This window comes from Bos javanicus, chromosome 10, assembly GCF_032452875.1.
Source record: "Bos javanicus breed banteng chromosome 10, ARS-OSU_banteng_1.0, whole genome shotgun sequence".
Taxonomy (NCBI): domain Eukaryota; kingdom Metazoa; phylum Chordata; class Mammalia; order Artiodactyla; family Bovidae; genus Bos; species Bos javanicus.
The window spans coordinates 101,756,582-101,770,878 of record NC_083877.1 but is presented as its reverse complement, the minus strand read 5'-3'; the positions used below and the strand labels follow the sequence as shown (position 1 = coordinate 101,770,878).

The following is a 14,297-nucleotide window of genomic DNA, read 5'->3' as shown; positions in this document are numbered from 1 at the left end:
ATTGCTCAGAAGGAGACTAAAAATTTTTAATGAGTTGTTTTAAGGTGAATTTAAAGGAAAATATTAATATATGTGGATATGGCAAAAGTGACATTGAATGAACACCAGTGACTGGAATGTGGGAGCCGTTGCTTCGTAGCTCGTTTGTCCTCCGTCACCAAGGACTCGCACGGATTCCAGGTGATCGCTATACTTTAGGCAGCTTTGATCAGGATACCTGACCCCTTTGTGTCTTAAGTTTTATTCTCTTGGAAACGGAATTCCTTAAATCAATCAACAATATTTGTATGTAAGCTAAGAAATGTCATTACAGACTGCTGTGTACTGGAATTGTCTGCGTATCTTCACCTCTTCCCTCTGAATCCCTGAATCCAGGGCGGTGACCAGGCTTTGTTGGGAAGGACATTGTCTTTGGGGTTGCTCGGTTCCGTTTTGTCCTCGGTGGAGTAGCTTGGTAACCAGTACACAGTGGGCAGAAGCAGTGGGCAGTCCTGTGGGCCGGCAGGCTCGAACTCTCTAATGCAGGGTCAGCAGCGGGCAGGGCGCCCGGGCAGGGGAAGAAAGGTTGGCTAGCTCTCCCCACTTTCAGAAACAACACAGATTTTAAGTGGCTCAGCTTTGGCTTTATTTCTCTGCCTCCTCCCCTCACTGTGGTTTTAATCAGTGCATTTCAGCAACTCCCCTTGGAAAATTGGTTCACACATTTCCATTACAAACATTTCTTTGTCTTCAAGTGAAAAGGGCATTTCTCTTCTCCCCATCGAGAAAATTCTCATTATAATCCAGGAAGCCTCTGACTGGAGGTTTCTTCTGTGGGTTCAGCTATTCATGCGGAGTGGATTAAAGAGTTTTGCCTCCGTGTTTGACTTCTTGCAGGTCTCAAGCTTGCTCTTTTGCTCTCTGAGGACATGTCTGAATTTTATCCAAGGCTGATTAGCCCATGGAACCATAAAGTGGTTGAAACATTTTAAAAAACACGCAGCCCATCAGTAAAGTTTAGCCTGATGCAACTGAATTCCATTTCTCTCATCAATATTTATAAAGTGGCCACTCCTGCCTCCCACCCTCAGCACCTTTGTTAGAAGTCAGACTCCAGCCTGAGGCTCTCGCGTAGACAGCCTGGGGTGTCATCCAAGAGAGGAGCAGGCTTATTACACTAATAGACGCGCAGCAGTGCAGGCAGTAAACAGTGGTGGCTAATATGGCAATGCCTCCAAGTGACAGCAGCTGACAGCCTTTTCAAGTAGTGGAAGTAAGGAACAGCAGTAGAGATATTTGAGGAATGCGAGCCTGTTATTTTAATGTTAAGCTGTAAGCTCAAAAAAGCGGAGCATATGGCAGCAGGGCTGAGAGCCCTGATGACTTGTTTGCTTTTTAAATATTTGTATTTCTTCCTTTGTGATGGGAAACTTCTTCCCAAGAATACTTTATTAAAAGTCGGGGGCCAGATGTAGTCTGTAGATCCCATGGTTTCTTCCCATCCTGGGTAAAACATTTTAACACCAACCTAAACAAGGTTCCCTGGGCACCTGTCCCGACCGCCCTGTGGTGTTATCTGTTTGTCTGTGACCGGCTGGTCTCCCGCAGAGCTGCAGGCTCTGGGAAGCCTGGGACGGCCTCGTGTGTCTGGTGTCCGACAGCCGTGACCTACCCCAGCCTGGGGTGTGGTGGGTGTTTCCTCAGCCCCTGCTAAGGGGAGATGAGAGCTCTTCCTGCTGTTAGGGTCAGGCTGTTGAACCAAGAATTGATTGAACTAGCATCTTAGCCTGATGCAGAGAATTACAGAGCTTTTTGGTTCCCACTGGGGCTTCCCTGGTGGCTCAGATGGTAAAGAATCTGCCTTCGATGCAGGAGACCTGAGTTCGATCCCTGAGTCGGGGAGATCCCCTGGGGAAGGGAATGACTACCCACTCCAGTATTCTTGCCTGGAGAATCCCACGGACAGAGGAGCCTAGTGAGGTACAGTCGGACATGGCTGTGCAACTAACACTTAGACCTTCACACTTGGTCCCCATTAAGCCACGGAACTTGAGCTACTTCTTCAAGATATGCAACTGTGAGTTCTTAACAGACTCGGTTCATTCTGTGCTGTCGCTGGCTGTGCTAGGGCTTCGCCGCTGCATGCGGCTTTCCCCGGTTGCCGCGGCTGTGCTGTGCTGCGGAACATGGGCTTCTCATCGCAGGGGCTCCTCACTGCGGAGCCCGGGCTCCGGGCCGCAAGGGCTTCAGTAGTGGCAGCGTGTGGGCTCAGCAGTTGTAGCGCATGGGCTTAGTTGCTCTGTGGCAAGTGGGATCTTCCCAGACCAGGGGTTGAACCCATGTCTCCTGCACTGGCAGGTGGATTGTTTACCTCCAAGCCACCAGGGAAGCCTGACCACCAACTTTTATCATCTCCTGGTGCCAGTCAGGATGGTTAGGCAGCCCTGGAGACACCAGCTGTTCGTCCAGGGGCAGTCAGCTGTCCTGGCCAGGGCGGCAAAGGCATTCGTACATGGTGATGTTTCAGTAACTGAAAGGCATTCCTAGAAATATTATCACAATGAAGACAGCAGCTTCACATGTAATATTTTGGAATCCTTTAACGTGATTAAATATTGAGTAGACGCAAAAGACTACTTATTAAATCTATTTAAAATAAAAATGCAAGTAACCTATGTATAAATGCTTCTGTGTTTAAGAAAGAAATCCTTAGTGTTGCTGTGCGTTTCCTATACGCTCTACTTCCCCACCCCTGGCCTCCCCCTGCTCAGGTTAGCTGCTCTCCTGAATTCTCTGTTGAGCAGTCTTTTGTGTTTCTATACCACAGATGTTGGTATTCCTAAGTAATAAAAATTTCTGGGTTTGTGTATTTTTAAAAATTTTTAATGGAATTGTACTCAATAATAACACATTCTTATTTGTTTTCTCATTGCTTAGCTTTGTGTTTCTGAGGTTATCCCTCTCGCGTACAGCAGCAGTCTGTTCATTTATACGAATGGTACTTTCTTGTATAAATACACCCGGATTTCTGTTTCTCGTCTGCAGTAAGTGGGTACGTGGGCTCTTTGCAGTTTCTGACTGTTATGAAGCATGCTGCTACAGATATCCTGACTCAGTTCTGATGCCTGTGTGCAAGCCTTTCGGCAGGTGGACTCCTAGGAGTGGAACTGTTGGACCGTAGGATGCGTGTATCTTCAGCGTTACCAGATAATCCCAAACCATTTTCCAAGGTGGTTGTGTCCATGCTTTTCTCCACCAGCAGTGCCCAAGAGCCCACGTGGCTCCCCGCGCCAACACTCGGACGTGGCGGGCGCTGGTTAGTGGTGGGTGCGGTCAGTGGCGGGCACTGGTTAGTGGTGGGTGCGGTTAGTGGCGGGCACTGGTTAGTGGCCCCTGCTGTGAGTTTAAGTGGCGTGTCGTTCATCATCAGTGAGGTGGAACACCTTTCTGTTTGTTGGTCACTCAGCTTTTCTCTTTTATAAAGCACACGTAGAAGTCTTCTTTTCTACCTGGGTTGTCTGTTTCATAATAATTTGTCAGATTTCTTTATGTATAGTTCAAAAGGCTTTTGTTGGTTACCTGTGTGGTGAAAATCTCCCAATTTGTGTCCTGTCTTTGCTTTCTCTTAGTGGGATCTTTTGAGGAACAGAGGTTCTTAAACTATAATTGAATCAGTTGAATCAGTCCTATCCAAGGACAGTAGTTCTGTGTCTAGTTTAAGAAACCTTTCTTGTTGTCTTCTAAAGCCCTCAGGTTATCTTTCATCCCTGAAGCTAGAGTCCATATGGAATTGACTGCTTTGTGTATGTGGGATATAAAGGACCCAGGGTCATTTTTTCCCATGGGGATACCCAAGTGTCCAGCATCACGTACTGAAGACTCCTTTCCCTGTTTCTCCCCAGGGCCGCTCTGGTCTTAAATCAAACATGGGCCCGTGGGAGGAGCTGACTGTGAGATCCCCGCTTGGCCCCACTGTTGAGGGCGCCCGTCTCTGCGGCTGCTGCTCTACCATCCTTCTCACAATGTTACTATCTGTGAGGTCGGTCCACCCTGCAACTTGCTTCTTGGGGGTGTCCTGGCTGACCTCAGGCCTTTGAGCCTTCATATAAACCTTCATATTTGCTTTTCAACTTCCACCAAAAAAAAAACCTGTTAAGATTTTGACTGGAATTATTGGATTGGCCAAAAAGTTTGTTCAGGTTTTTTGTAACTCCTTACAGAAAAACACAAACGATTTTGTGGCCAACCCAACACATTTCATCTAATAGCTTAGTTGGGGGAAAGTTAGATGTCTCTAATTATTTAGACCTTTAAAAATATTTTTAAATGAAGCTTTATAATTTTCTTTATAAACATTTTGCCAGTGTTTACTAGATTTATTCCGAGTTGCCCGAAAAAAATTCCATGCTTTTCCACTTAAACCATTATTTAAGAGGTTAAGAAAATTTCTTTCTTCCAAGAAGGCTTGCTAAGAGATTGTTTCTTTAATCATAAATTGATATTAAATTTTATCAAATGCTTTTTCTGTATTTATTAATATGATTATTATATAATTTTACTCTTTTAATCTGTGAATGTTATATTAATCGATATTTTTAAATGTTAAATTAACTTTGCATTCTTGGAATAAGCCCAACTTGATCGTAATCTATTAGCTTTTTAATAGATTCAGTTTATTCATTTTCTAAAGAACATTTATGTTCATGTATGAAATAGATTATGATTTTTCTTTCTTGTTATATCCTTGTCAGGTTTTGGCATCAAGATTAGGCCAGCCTCATAAAATGAGCTGCAGTAGTTCTTTTTTGTGTCTTTGAAATCTTTGTGTAAGATTAAAATTATTTGTTCCTAGAATAATAAGTTTTGGTAGAATTTGCCTGTAAAACCATCTGGGACCAGTCTTTTCCCATGGAAGAACTTCTGATATCTTTTTCTTAAATGATTAAAGGATATTGAGGTTTTCTACTTCTTATTTTATTAATCTATGTTTAATATACTATATGTATTTTAATAATTTGTCCATTTACTCTAAATTCTAAATTTTATTGGCAGAGTTATTTATTTGCTGTTGTTCAGTTTCTCTGTCATGTCCAACTCTTTGCAACCCCACAGACTGCAGTACACTAGGCTTCCCTGTTCTTCACCATCTCCTGGAGCCTGCTCAAACTCATGTCATAGTGATGCCATCCAACCATCTCATCCTCTGTCGTCCCCTTCTCTTCCTGCCTTCAATTTTTCCCAGCATTAGGGTCTTTCTTGTGAGTCAACTCTTCACATCAGGTGACTAAAGTTTGGGAGTTTCAGCTTCAACATCAGTCCTTCCAGTGAACACTCAGGACTGATCTCCTTTAGGATGGACTGGTTGGATCGCCTTTCACATCAAGGAACTCTCAAGAGTCTTCTCCAACACCACAGTTCAAGGTCCAGCTCTCACATCCATACATGAATACTGGAAAAACCATAGCTTTGACTATGCAGACCTTTCTCGACAAATTAATGTCTCTACTTTTTAATATACTAAGTTTGTCACAGCTTTTCTTCCAAAGAGCAAGCGTCTTTTAATTTCATGGCTGCAGTCACCATCTGCAGTGATTTTGGAGCCCAAGAAAAGAAAGTCTGTCACTGTTTCCACTGTTTCCCCATCTATCTGCCATGAAGTGATGAGACCGGATGCCATGACCTTAGTTTTTTGAATGTTTAATTTTAAGCCAGCTTTTTCACTCTTTTACCTTCATGTAGAGGCTCTTTAGTTCCTCTTCACTTTCTGCCTTAAGAGTAGTGTCATCTGCATATCTGAGATTATTGATATTTCTCCCAGCAATCTTGATTCCAGTTTGTGCTTCATCCAGCCCAGAATTTTGCATGATGTACTCTGCATATAAGTTAAATAAGCAGGGTGACAGTATACAGCCTTGATGTACTCCTTGACCATTATTTGGAACCAGTCTGTTTTTCTATGTCTAGTTCTAACTGTTGCTTCCTGACCTGCATACAGATTTCTCAGGAGGCAGGCCAGGTAGTCTGGTATTCCCATCTCTTTCAGAATTTTCCACAGTTTGTTGTGATCCACACAGTCAAAGACTTTAGCGTAGTCAATGAAGCAGCAGTAGATGTTTTTCTGAAATTCTCTTGCTTTTTCGATGATCCAGAGGATATTGGCAATTTGATCTCTGGTTCCTCTGCCTTTTCTAAATCCAGCTTGAACATCTGGGAGTTCTCGGTTCACGTACTGTTGAAGCCGGGCTTGGAGGATTTTGAGCATTACTTTGCTAGTTTGTGAGATGAGTGCAATTGTGCAGTAGTTTGAACATTCTTATATGACTGAAAGAATTATTTATAATGTTTTAAAACTATTTACTGTCATATAGCATTTGTGGTTAAGTCTTTTTAATACTGTTTGATATTTTTTTTTTCTTGAACAATCTTACCAGGAACCTGTTTGAAACATTGATCTTTTCAAAGAACCAGTGTTTGGTTTTTTTTTTTTAATCATCTCAACTATATATTTGCTTTCTTTTTTATGAATTTCTATCCTCGTTTCTGTTATTTCTTTTCTCCTGTTTTCTTACAATCTGTTCTGTTTTAGCTGGTTTTCTTTCTTAATTTTTCAGTTGGATGTTTAGCTCACATAAGAAAGGTTTTTCCCTCTCTTATTTTCTCTTGACCTTTTTGGCCATGCTGTTGCAGGATCCCCGTTCCCTGGCCAGGGACAGAACCCAAGCCCTGGACAGTGAGAGTGTAGAATTCTCAAAAACTTATCTTTTGTCAATGGTCTTTTAATTTCATTGAATTGTGTTCAGAGGCTGTAATCTATATAAATTTGAAATTTGTTAAGACTTCTATTATGGCCCAGCGTGAGGTCACCTCTGATAAATATTTCATATGTGCTTGAAAAGGCTGTTTCCTGCCTTTGGGGATAAATTTTACTTTTATATATAAGGTTGAGCTGTCAACTATGTTTTTCAGATCTTATTTATTCTTATTAATGTTGTTTTGTCTACTTCATCTATCAATTATTGAGCAGAGGTATGTTAAAACTAACTCTGATGGGAGATTGTACCATTTCCCCACATAGTTATAGCAATTTTTGTTTTATATATTTTAAAGCTGTTTTCTTAGGTACGTTTAAATGTAGAATTGCTATGTGTGTTAGTGGTTCCGTTGTGTCCTGCTCTTTGTGACCCCCTGGACTGTAGCGTGCCAGGCTCCTCTGTCCGTGAAATTCTCCAGGTGAGAATACTGGAGGGGGGCAGCCATCCTCTTCTTCAGGGGATCTTCCCTACCCAAGGATTGAACCCAGGTCCCCTGCATTGCAGGCAGGTTCTTTACCATCTGAACCACCAGGGAAGCCACAGAATTGCTGTGTCTTCCTTCTAAATTCTACCTTTTATCAATATGTAACAAATTGCATAATTAGTTTCATCATACATCCACTTACAAATATCCATATACCATATATACATACACACACAGAGAGATATACACACATACAATTTGTGTGTGTGTACTTGGAATACCTTTCCAGATCCATGATTCCAGGCTCGTGTCTCCTCGCTCCTGAGCGCGCCGCTGCTTTCGTCGGGGTTGCGAAGCCCGCTTGGCGCGTCCTGACGCAGACGTCGGCGCGTCCTGACGCAGACGTCGGCGTGATGCGGCATTCGCACGTCCGCTGCCGCGGCCATCGTGGCGGCGCCCGGCGTTTCCGCCGTGGTGTGGCCAAGGCGCCCGAGTCCTGCTTGGGACTTCTTAGCTGTGAATTGGTCTTGTTTGTCTTGTTTATTGTTTGTAGAAAATTCTCAGACATTATTTCTTCTAGTATTTCTTCCTCTATAGATGGGGTTTTATTTAGTTTTCTTAGGTTTTGTTAGTTTAGGATTTTACTTTTCTATTCAGGCAGGCAACTTCTGCCTTTTGTCTCAAGTATTTGTGCCTTTCACATTTAATATAATCAGTGACGGGTGAATGAATGTCTGTCATTTCTGTTTGTGTCTTGTCTTTTTCGTTTGTTTCTCTAATACTGCCTTTTTCTTCTGTTGAAAACTTGTTTTCTTAAAGCCTTTAACTATTAAATACCTAAACAAAAGGAAAATTAGCATTTGCTGATTATATATTAAAAGTCTCTCACGCACAGTACGTTTTTCCTGAAATAAAATTTAACAAAATACACATTTTTATATTGTGTTCATGGATTCTGATAGATTCACTGTCTCTTGTACTTGGTACAAGGGCCTCTGTTGTTCTTTTAAAATACAGCTTGGCAGAAATTTCCTAATTGATGAATATATTTTACTTAGTAATTTTCCTTATTGGTCCAAGAATATAGAAGGCGATGCTGGCTGATGTTGGAAACACTTCTCTCTTCCGAAGACAGCATGACCAGGGTGTGGTCAGGCCCTCGCAGACTTTGTGCTTCTGCCTGGGATTATTCATTTTTAGATAGAATATCGCAGTGAGAGCTGACAGTCTGTTACTTTTGTCTTTGGAAAATATATCAGAGAGTATAGTGCCAGTGGCAGATTTGAGAACTTTAGTGTAACTGAGTTTTATTCTAATTCAGCCCAGGCTTTCAACGGCGTCTAACTATACCCAACCACGCCAGGGTATAGCTTCTTGCCCTGAGACAAGTTGTGATTATACAGCTTTCCTCATTACAGATTTTCAGTTGATCTGAACTTTACTATTTCCTACTTAAATAGAGCACATGAAGGCACTTATTCTCGGACTCTCACAGAGGTCATCAAATCAGCTGCACACATAAGAAGCCATCAACTGTCACCACAAAGCTCAGAAAGCAGCCCTTGAAACCTCTAGAAAGTAAAAGTGCAATAGGGACCCTTATGGTGATTTCTGATCCATGACTTTGATATGTCAGATGTTGAAATAATCCTCAAGTTACCAGCTTGAAAGGCAAGCTCTTCTGTATATGGTCTTCTACTCCCATACATATGGAAGCGGGTTTTGTCAGATAATCATGCTTCTTTTTACACCAACAGGAACTGTGTGGAAACGTATATAACTCCCCCTCACTCACCCATTTGTCCACGGCTGCAGCAGTAACGATCTCCAGCCACATTCCGCTTCATATACGTGCACACGTGCTCACTTGCTCAGCTCTATCTCTTCACCAGGCCCCTCTGTCCATGGGATTCTCCAGCAAGAATACTGGGGTGGGTTGCCGTTTCCTCCTCCAGGCATCCGACCTGTGTCACTTATGTCCCCTGCACTGGCCGGCAGGTTCTAGCACCACCTGGGAAGCCCATTTTGCATACAGGCCACTCCTGTGAGCACTTCACACACTTTACACTACTGTAATCGTCATGAGAACACCAGAGGCTGGTAGTATTGTCATCCTCGTTTTGCAGATAAGGACACTAAGGCACAGACGGGTTGACTGGCTTGTCCGAGATGATGCATCTCCTCGTGTCAGGGTCAGGCTTTGGGCCCAGGCAGCCTAGCCTCAGCCTCTGCGCTCCCCTCACGTTCCAGTTGCTGTGTGAGGGGCTGGAGAGGCTGCCAGTCCATGTTCTCTTCAAGCCAGCAGTCTCTGTGAGCAGGAGTTCATCCTGTCTCCTCTGTTAATCTCTTCAAGAAACCAGAAAACATGGTGAAGATCATCCTTTTCTTGAGTGGAGAATATATCTGGTTTAAAACAAGTCATTACTTGGCAAGTAAGACTATGCCTTCTTCTCACTCTGTCTCAGTCAACACACACACTCTCAGAGAAACTCAGTTTTAAGTTGAAATATCATATTGAGTTTTTTCAACTTAAAACTGAGTTTCTCTGAGAGTGTGTGTGTTGACTGAGAGTGAGAAGAAGGCATAGTCTTATTTATTGAGTAATGTTTCGATGTAGTGATTACTGAGAGGCCAGTTTTATGGGCTATTTTTATGTCTGAGCTGAGTGATGGGGTAATGAACATGCCCATTAAATCTGTATTTGATAGAAAGTTGGAACACAAGGAAAGAGGCTGTTCGTCATGTTAAACTGGAGAAATGACCCACGGAAGGATGTCTGGGAGGGATGAGCTCACAGTAACTGACTGGTGATGCCCCTTCCTCAGATACAGGTTGGGGTGATCTTTGGGCAAAGGGTAGTGCGTGACTGCCTAAAAGATACCACAGATCAAAGTGGAGTGGATTCAGTGGTGCAGTAGCTAGCTTAAAATCAGACTTCCATAACAACAACAAAAACTCAAATAAAAAAAAAAATGAACAAAGGATTTGAATAGACCTTTGTCCAAAGCAGATGTTCAAGTGGCCAATGAGCCCATGGAAATAGTCTTAGCATCACTAATCATTAGGGAAAGCAAATCAAAACCACAATGAGATACCATTAGGATGGCTATTATTAAAAAAAAAAACTGAAGACAGTAACAAGTGTTGGAGAGGGCGTGGAGAAGCCAGAACTCTTGTGCTCTGCTGGTGGGAATGTAAAATGGTGCAGCTGCTGTGGAAAATAGTGTGGTGGTTCCTCAAAATAATAAAAATAGATTATTGTATGATCCAGCAATTCCACTTCTGGGTAAATACTCAAAAGAATTGAAAGAAGGAACAGAGGCTGTACACTCGAGTTCACAACAGCAGTATTCATAAGACCCAAAAGTCAGATGCCACCCAAGTGTCCATGGATGAGTGGATAGATAAGCAAAGTGTGACCCATATACAATGGAATATGATTCAGTTTTTAAAAAGGAAGGAAATTCTTTAAAAAAGACAAAGGAGGAAATCTGAAATATGCTATGAAATATGCCACAACATGGATGAAACTTGAGGATTTTTTTTTTTTTATGCTAATAAAATAAGCCAGTCACAAAAGGACAAGTACTGTATGATTATTCTTATATGAGAGACTTTGGACTGTAAAGAAGGCTGAGCGCCAAAGAACTGATGCCTTTGAACCGTGGTGCTGTAGAAGACTCTTTGAGAGTCCCTTGGACTGCAAGAAGATCCAACCAGTCCATGTTAAAGGAAATCAGTCCTGAATATTCACTGGAAGGACTGATGCTGAAGCTGAAGCGCCAATACTTTGGCCAGCAGATTCGAAGAACTGACTCATTTCAAAAGACCCTGATGCTGGGAAAGATTGGGGGCAGGAGGAGAAGGGGGCGACAGAGGATGAGATGGTTGGATGGCATCACTGACTCGATGGACATGAGTTTGGGCAAACTCTGGGAGTGGGGATGGACAGGGAGGCCTGGCGTACTGCAGTCCATGGGGTCGCAAAGAATCGGAAACGATTTGGCAACTGAACAACAGCAGCGGCAGTTAAGGATGGGACCCTGCTTCCCGCTGATCTGTGCCCACGGAGCCGAGGCCCAGGGGCCGTTCCCCGGCCCCCCACAGCTCACAGCGTGAGCTCGGGGGCCACCGTGGTGCGCTGAGCGTTTGGGAACCTGGACCACCGCCGAGGCCGCCCGTGCTGCTCAGGAGCCGCAGTCCCAGGCCTCCCTGGGCACCTGGGGGGCAGCAGAGCCAAACCAGACCTCCCGATGTGCTGAGAGAGGGCGAGGGCCAAGCGCCCGGGGTCACAGGAGCAGAGCTGTTCGAGGACCCTGGTCCCGCGCCGCTCTGAGCCCAGAGGCGTGCCGGCTCCACCTCTCCCCGCCCCGCCGGCCCGCGTCCAGGCACCCGACACCTCCCCCGTCCGGCTCCCGTCCTGACTCTGGGTGGAGCCACTGTGCGTCTCAGACTTTCACGGCTTCCTGTGAGTCCGTGTCTCAGGGGGCCGAGCCCCCTTCCCTCTGGGCCTGGGTGACTGTAGGGTCCCCGTCCTTTCCGCGTCTGTCTTTATCCCTGCAGGGGCCCGGGGTGTCCTTCCTTCTTGAGTCCCCGTCCTCAGACGTGGGGACACGGGGAGACCTCGGCCGTGGCAGCTGAGTCAGAAGTAAAGATGATGCGACTCCTCTGGCAGCCCCGGGGCTCCGACTCTGTGCGTCCATCGCGGGACACAGGTTCGCTCCCTGCTCAGGGAGCTGGGACCCCGCGTGCCCCCGGCGATGGGCCGATCGGCTCTCGGTTTGCCCCCGCCCGTGTTAGAGACGCTCAGTGGTGGTCCTGGTTCAGAGAGAACGAAGTCTCTATTGTTAGAGCCAGGGTAGTTACCTGGGAAAGGGTGCTTTCCAGTTTTTCCTGCTCGCGTCTTTCCGTAGCAGACGGCTTCCGGGGCCCCAGACCGTTACTTACCGACTCGCCCCCCAGCCCCGGGGCGGCTTCTGGGCCTCTTGCTTCTCCGCAGCCCCTCCACCCCAGTTCCACCCGGTCAGATGGTGACCGGGAGGCCGTCCTGACTGCTGCTCTGAGGGTGGCACTGAAGGGCATGGCTCCCATTGCCAGCACGTCACTCGCAGGCCCAGAGCGGCTCTCCCAGGCCTGGGCGGCCTGGTGCACACGTGTTCTCAACCAGCCCGTCCCGGGCACTTCCAGCTGAGGTTCCAGGACCCTAATCGGAGTTGAGATTAGTAGCTAAAGTGGGAGCAAAAAATGAGCCAAACCGGGGTTTCTCAGGGTGATTTATTGCCGCTAAATATGCCAGTTGTTTGTTTGTTCTAAAAATATCGCTAGGAGGATTGGGGAGTATCCAGATTGTTGACACTTCGACCGAAAGGCGCAGCAGAGTGTAACTGATACGGGGCCCAGCGGGAGGCCTTGCCCGTCCAGAGAGGAGGCCGGGCGGCCGTCCTCAGCCTGCGCTAGGGGTGGGTGCGCCTGTAAAGCCAGGCATCCGCCCGAGGGGCTAGCTGGCTTCGGCCGAACAGATGCGGTGCAGGTGCTCCCGGAGCCAGCAGCTCGGGGAGCCCTGGCGGGGGAGACAGGGAGGCTGGCGGGGGAGCCCCCACACCTGCCAGCACCCTGTGCAGGGTCTTCTTCCCCGGCCGCCGCGGGCCCTGAGCGTGGTCGCATTTCCAGAACTTCCTCAGTGGTAGAGGCTCCCAGAGAAGTTGGACAATGAGCCGCCTGGACCAGCCGCTCGTTTCTAGCCACGATCTTCAAACCTCCCTTTGGTGGTTCTGTTAGCCAGCTGAGCAGGCGTCAGCGTGGGCTCTGGGGTTTCTAAAGGACACCAGGCGCTCAGTCTCTGACGAGCTTGCAGACCAGGGGTGTCCGTCCGGTAGCCATGGGCAGACTTCTGTTAGCCAGAGTCCCTGTAAGTGAATGCACATCTCAGGAATGTCTGGATTTGATTAGCTTTGGGGTGGGCAGGCATGACTCCAAAGAGACCTTGAAGCCAGCTCCTGTTTACTTGCCTGGTTCAGGAAGACATTTGAGTTTTCCAGCCCTGAGGCAGACGCCCTGGGCAGTGGTGACGATCCAGTGCTCTGCAGACTCAGGCACCCTTTCTGTGGCTGACAACGTGAGCGGTGCCTGGCTCAGTACACTGGTCCTCACTGGCCATGCTCAGCAAGGACCTTGTTGTTCTTAGTGGTTCAGTTGTGTCTGACTCTTGCGACCCCGTGGACTGTAGCCCGCCAGGCTCCTCTGTCCATGGGATTCTCCAGGCAAGAATACTGGAGTCGATTGCCATTTCTTACAGCACAGCCACCAGAACCTCACCCAGAGAATCTCTCTAAAAGGAAAGGAAGGTTCAAGACCACAGGTGGGGGGTGCCCTTCATTTATGAACTTAATGTAAGTGATTGATCAGAATGGCCACTGAATTTAAGAATAAAATACCTTCAAAATTCTTACTGGAATGAAATAAACACAGAATTGCCTAAGTGTAGGGACTATGGGAAGTGTTTTCCTGGAGGTCTTTAAAAAAAAAATCAGACCATTGAAAGTAAAAATGGAGAGTTATGAAGTAGAGTGCTACTTTTTGAACTTAAATTTGCACACAGATCACCTAGGAATCTTGTTACATGAAGATTCTAATCCATCAGGTCTCGTTCTAATCCATTAGAACAAGATTCTAACCCAATCTTGTTACATGAAGATGCTACAGACAGACTCCTCTGTCCACGGGATTCTCCAGGTACGAATACTGGAGTGGGTTGCCATTCCTTCTCCACAGGATCTTCCCAATCCTTCTTGATTGCAGGCAGGTTCTTTACTGTCTGAGCCACCAGAGAAACCCCCATTGGGTCTAGAGTGGGTGGATTTTCTGCATTTCTCACAGGTTCCCAGGGAATGCAGAAGGTACCTGCCCTGACCACATTCTTGAGTAGCAAAGCATTCACTGCAGGACTCTCAAGGTCTTTCCCAGGTTTGGGTTAATTGGAAAAAGATATATATACATATATATATATTTTTTTTTTCTTTTTCTAATGAGTTGATGAACAGATGTCAGTACAGCAATTAGGAGGGCCAGATGATGAAGGAAAC

General features: G+C 45.8%; 1 protein-coding gene across 7 annotated transcripts in view; it reads left to right on the top strand.

Annotated features, from left to right (window-relative positions):
* Positions 1-14,297, top strand: part of TTC7B (tetratricopeptide repeat domain 7B) — a 277,951-nt gene that overhangs the window by 197,586 nt on the left and 66,068 nt on the right. The gene's annotated exons all lie outside the window — the stretch shown is intronic.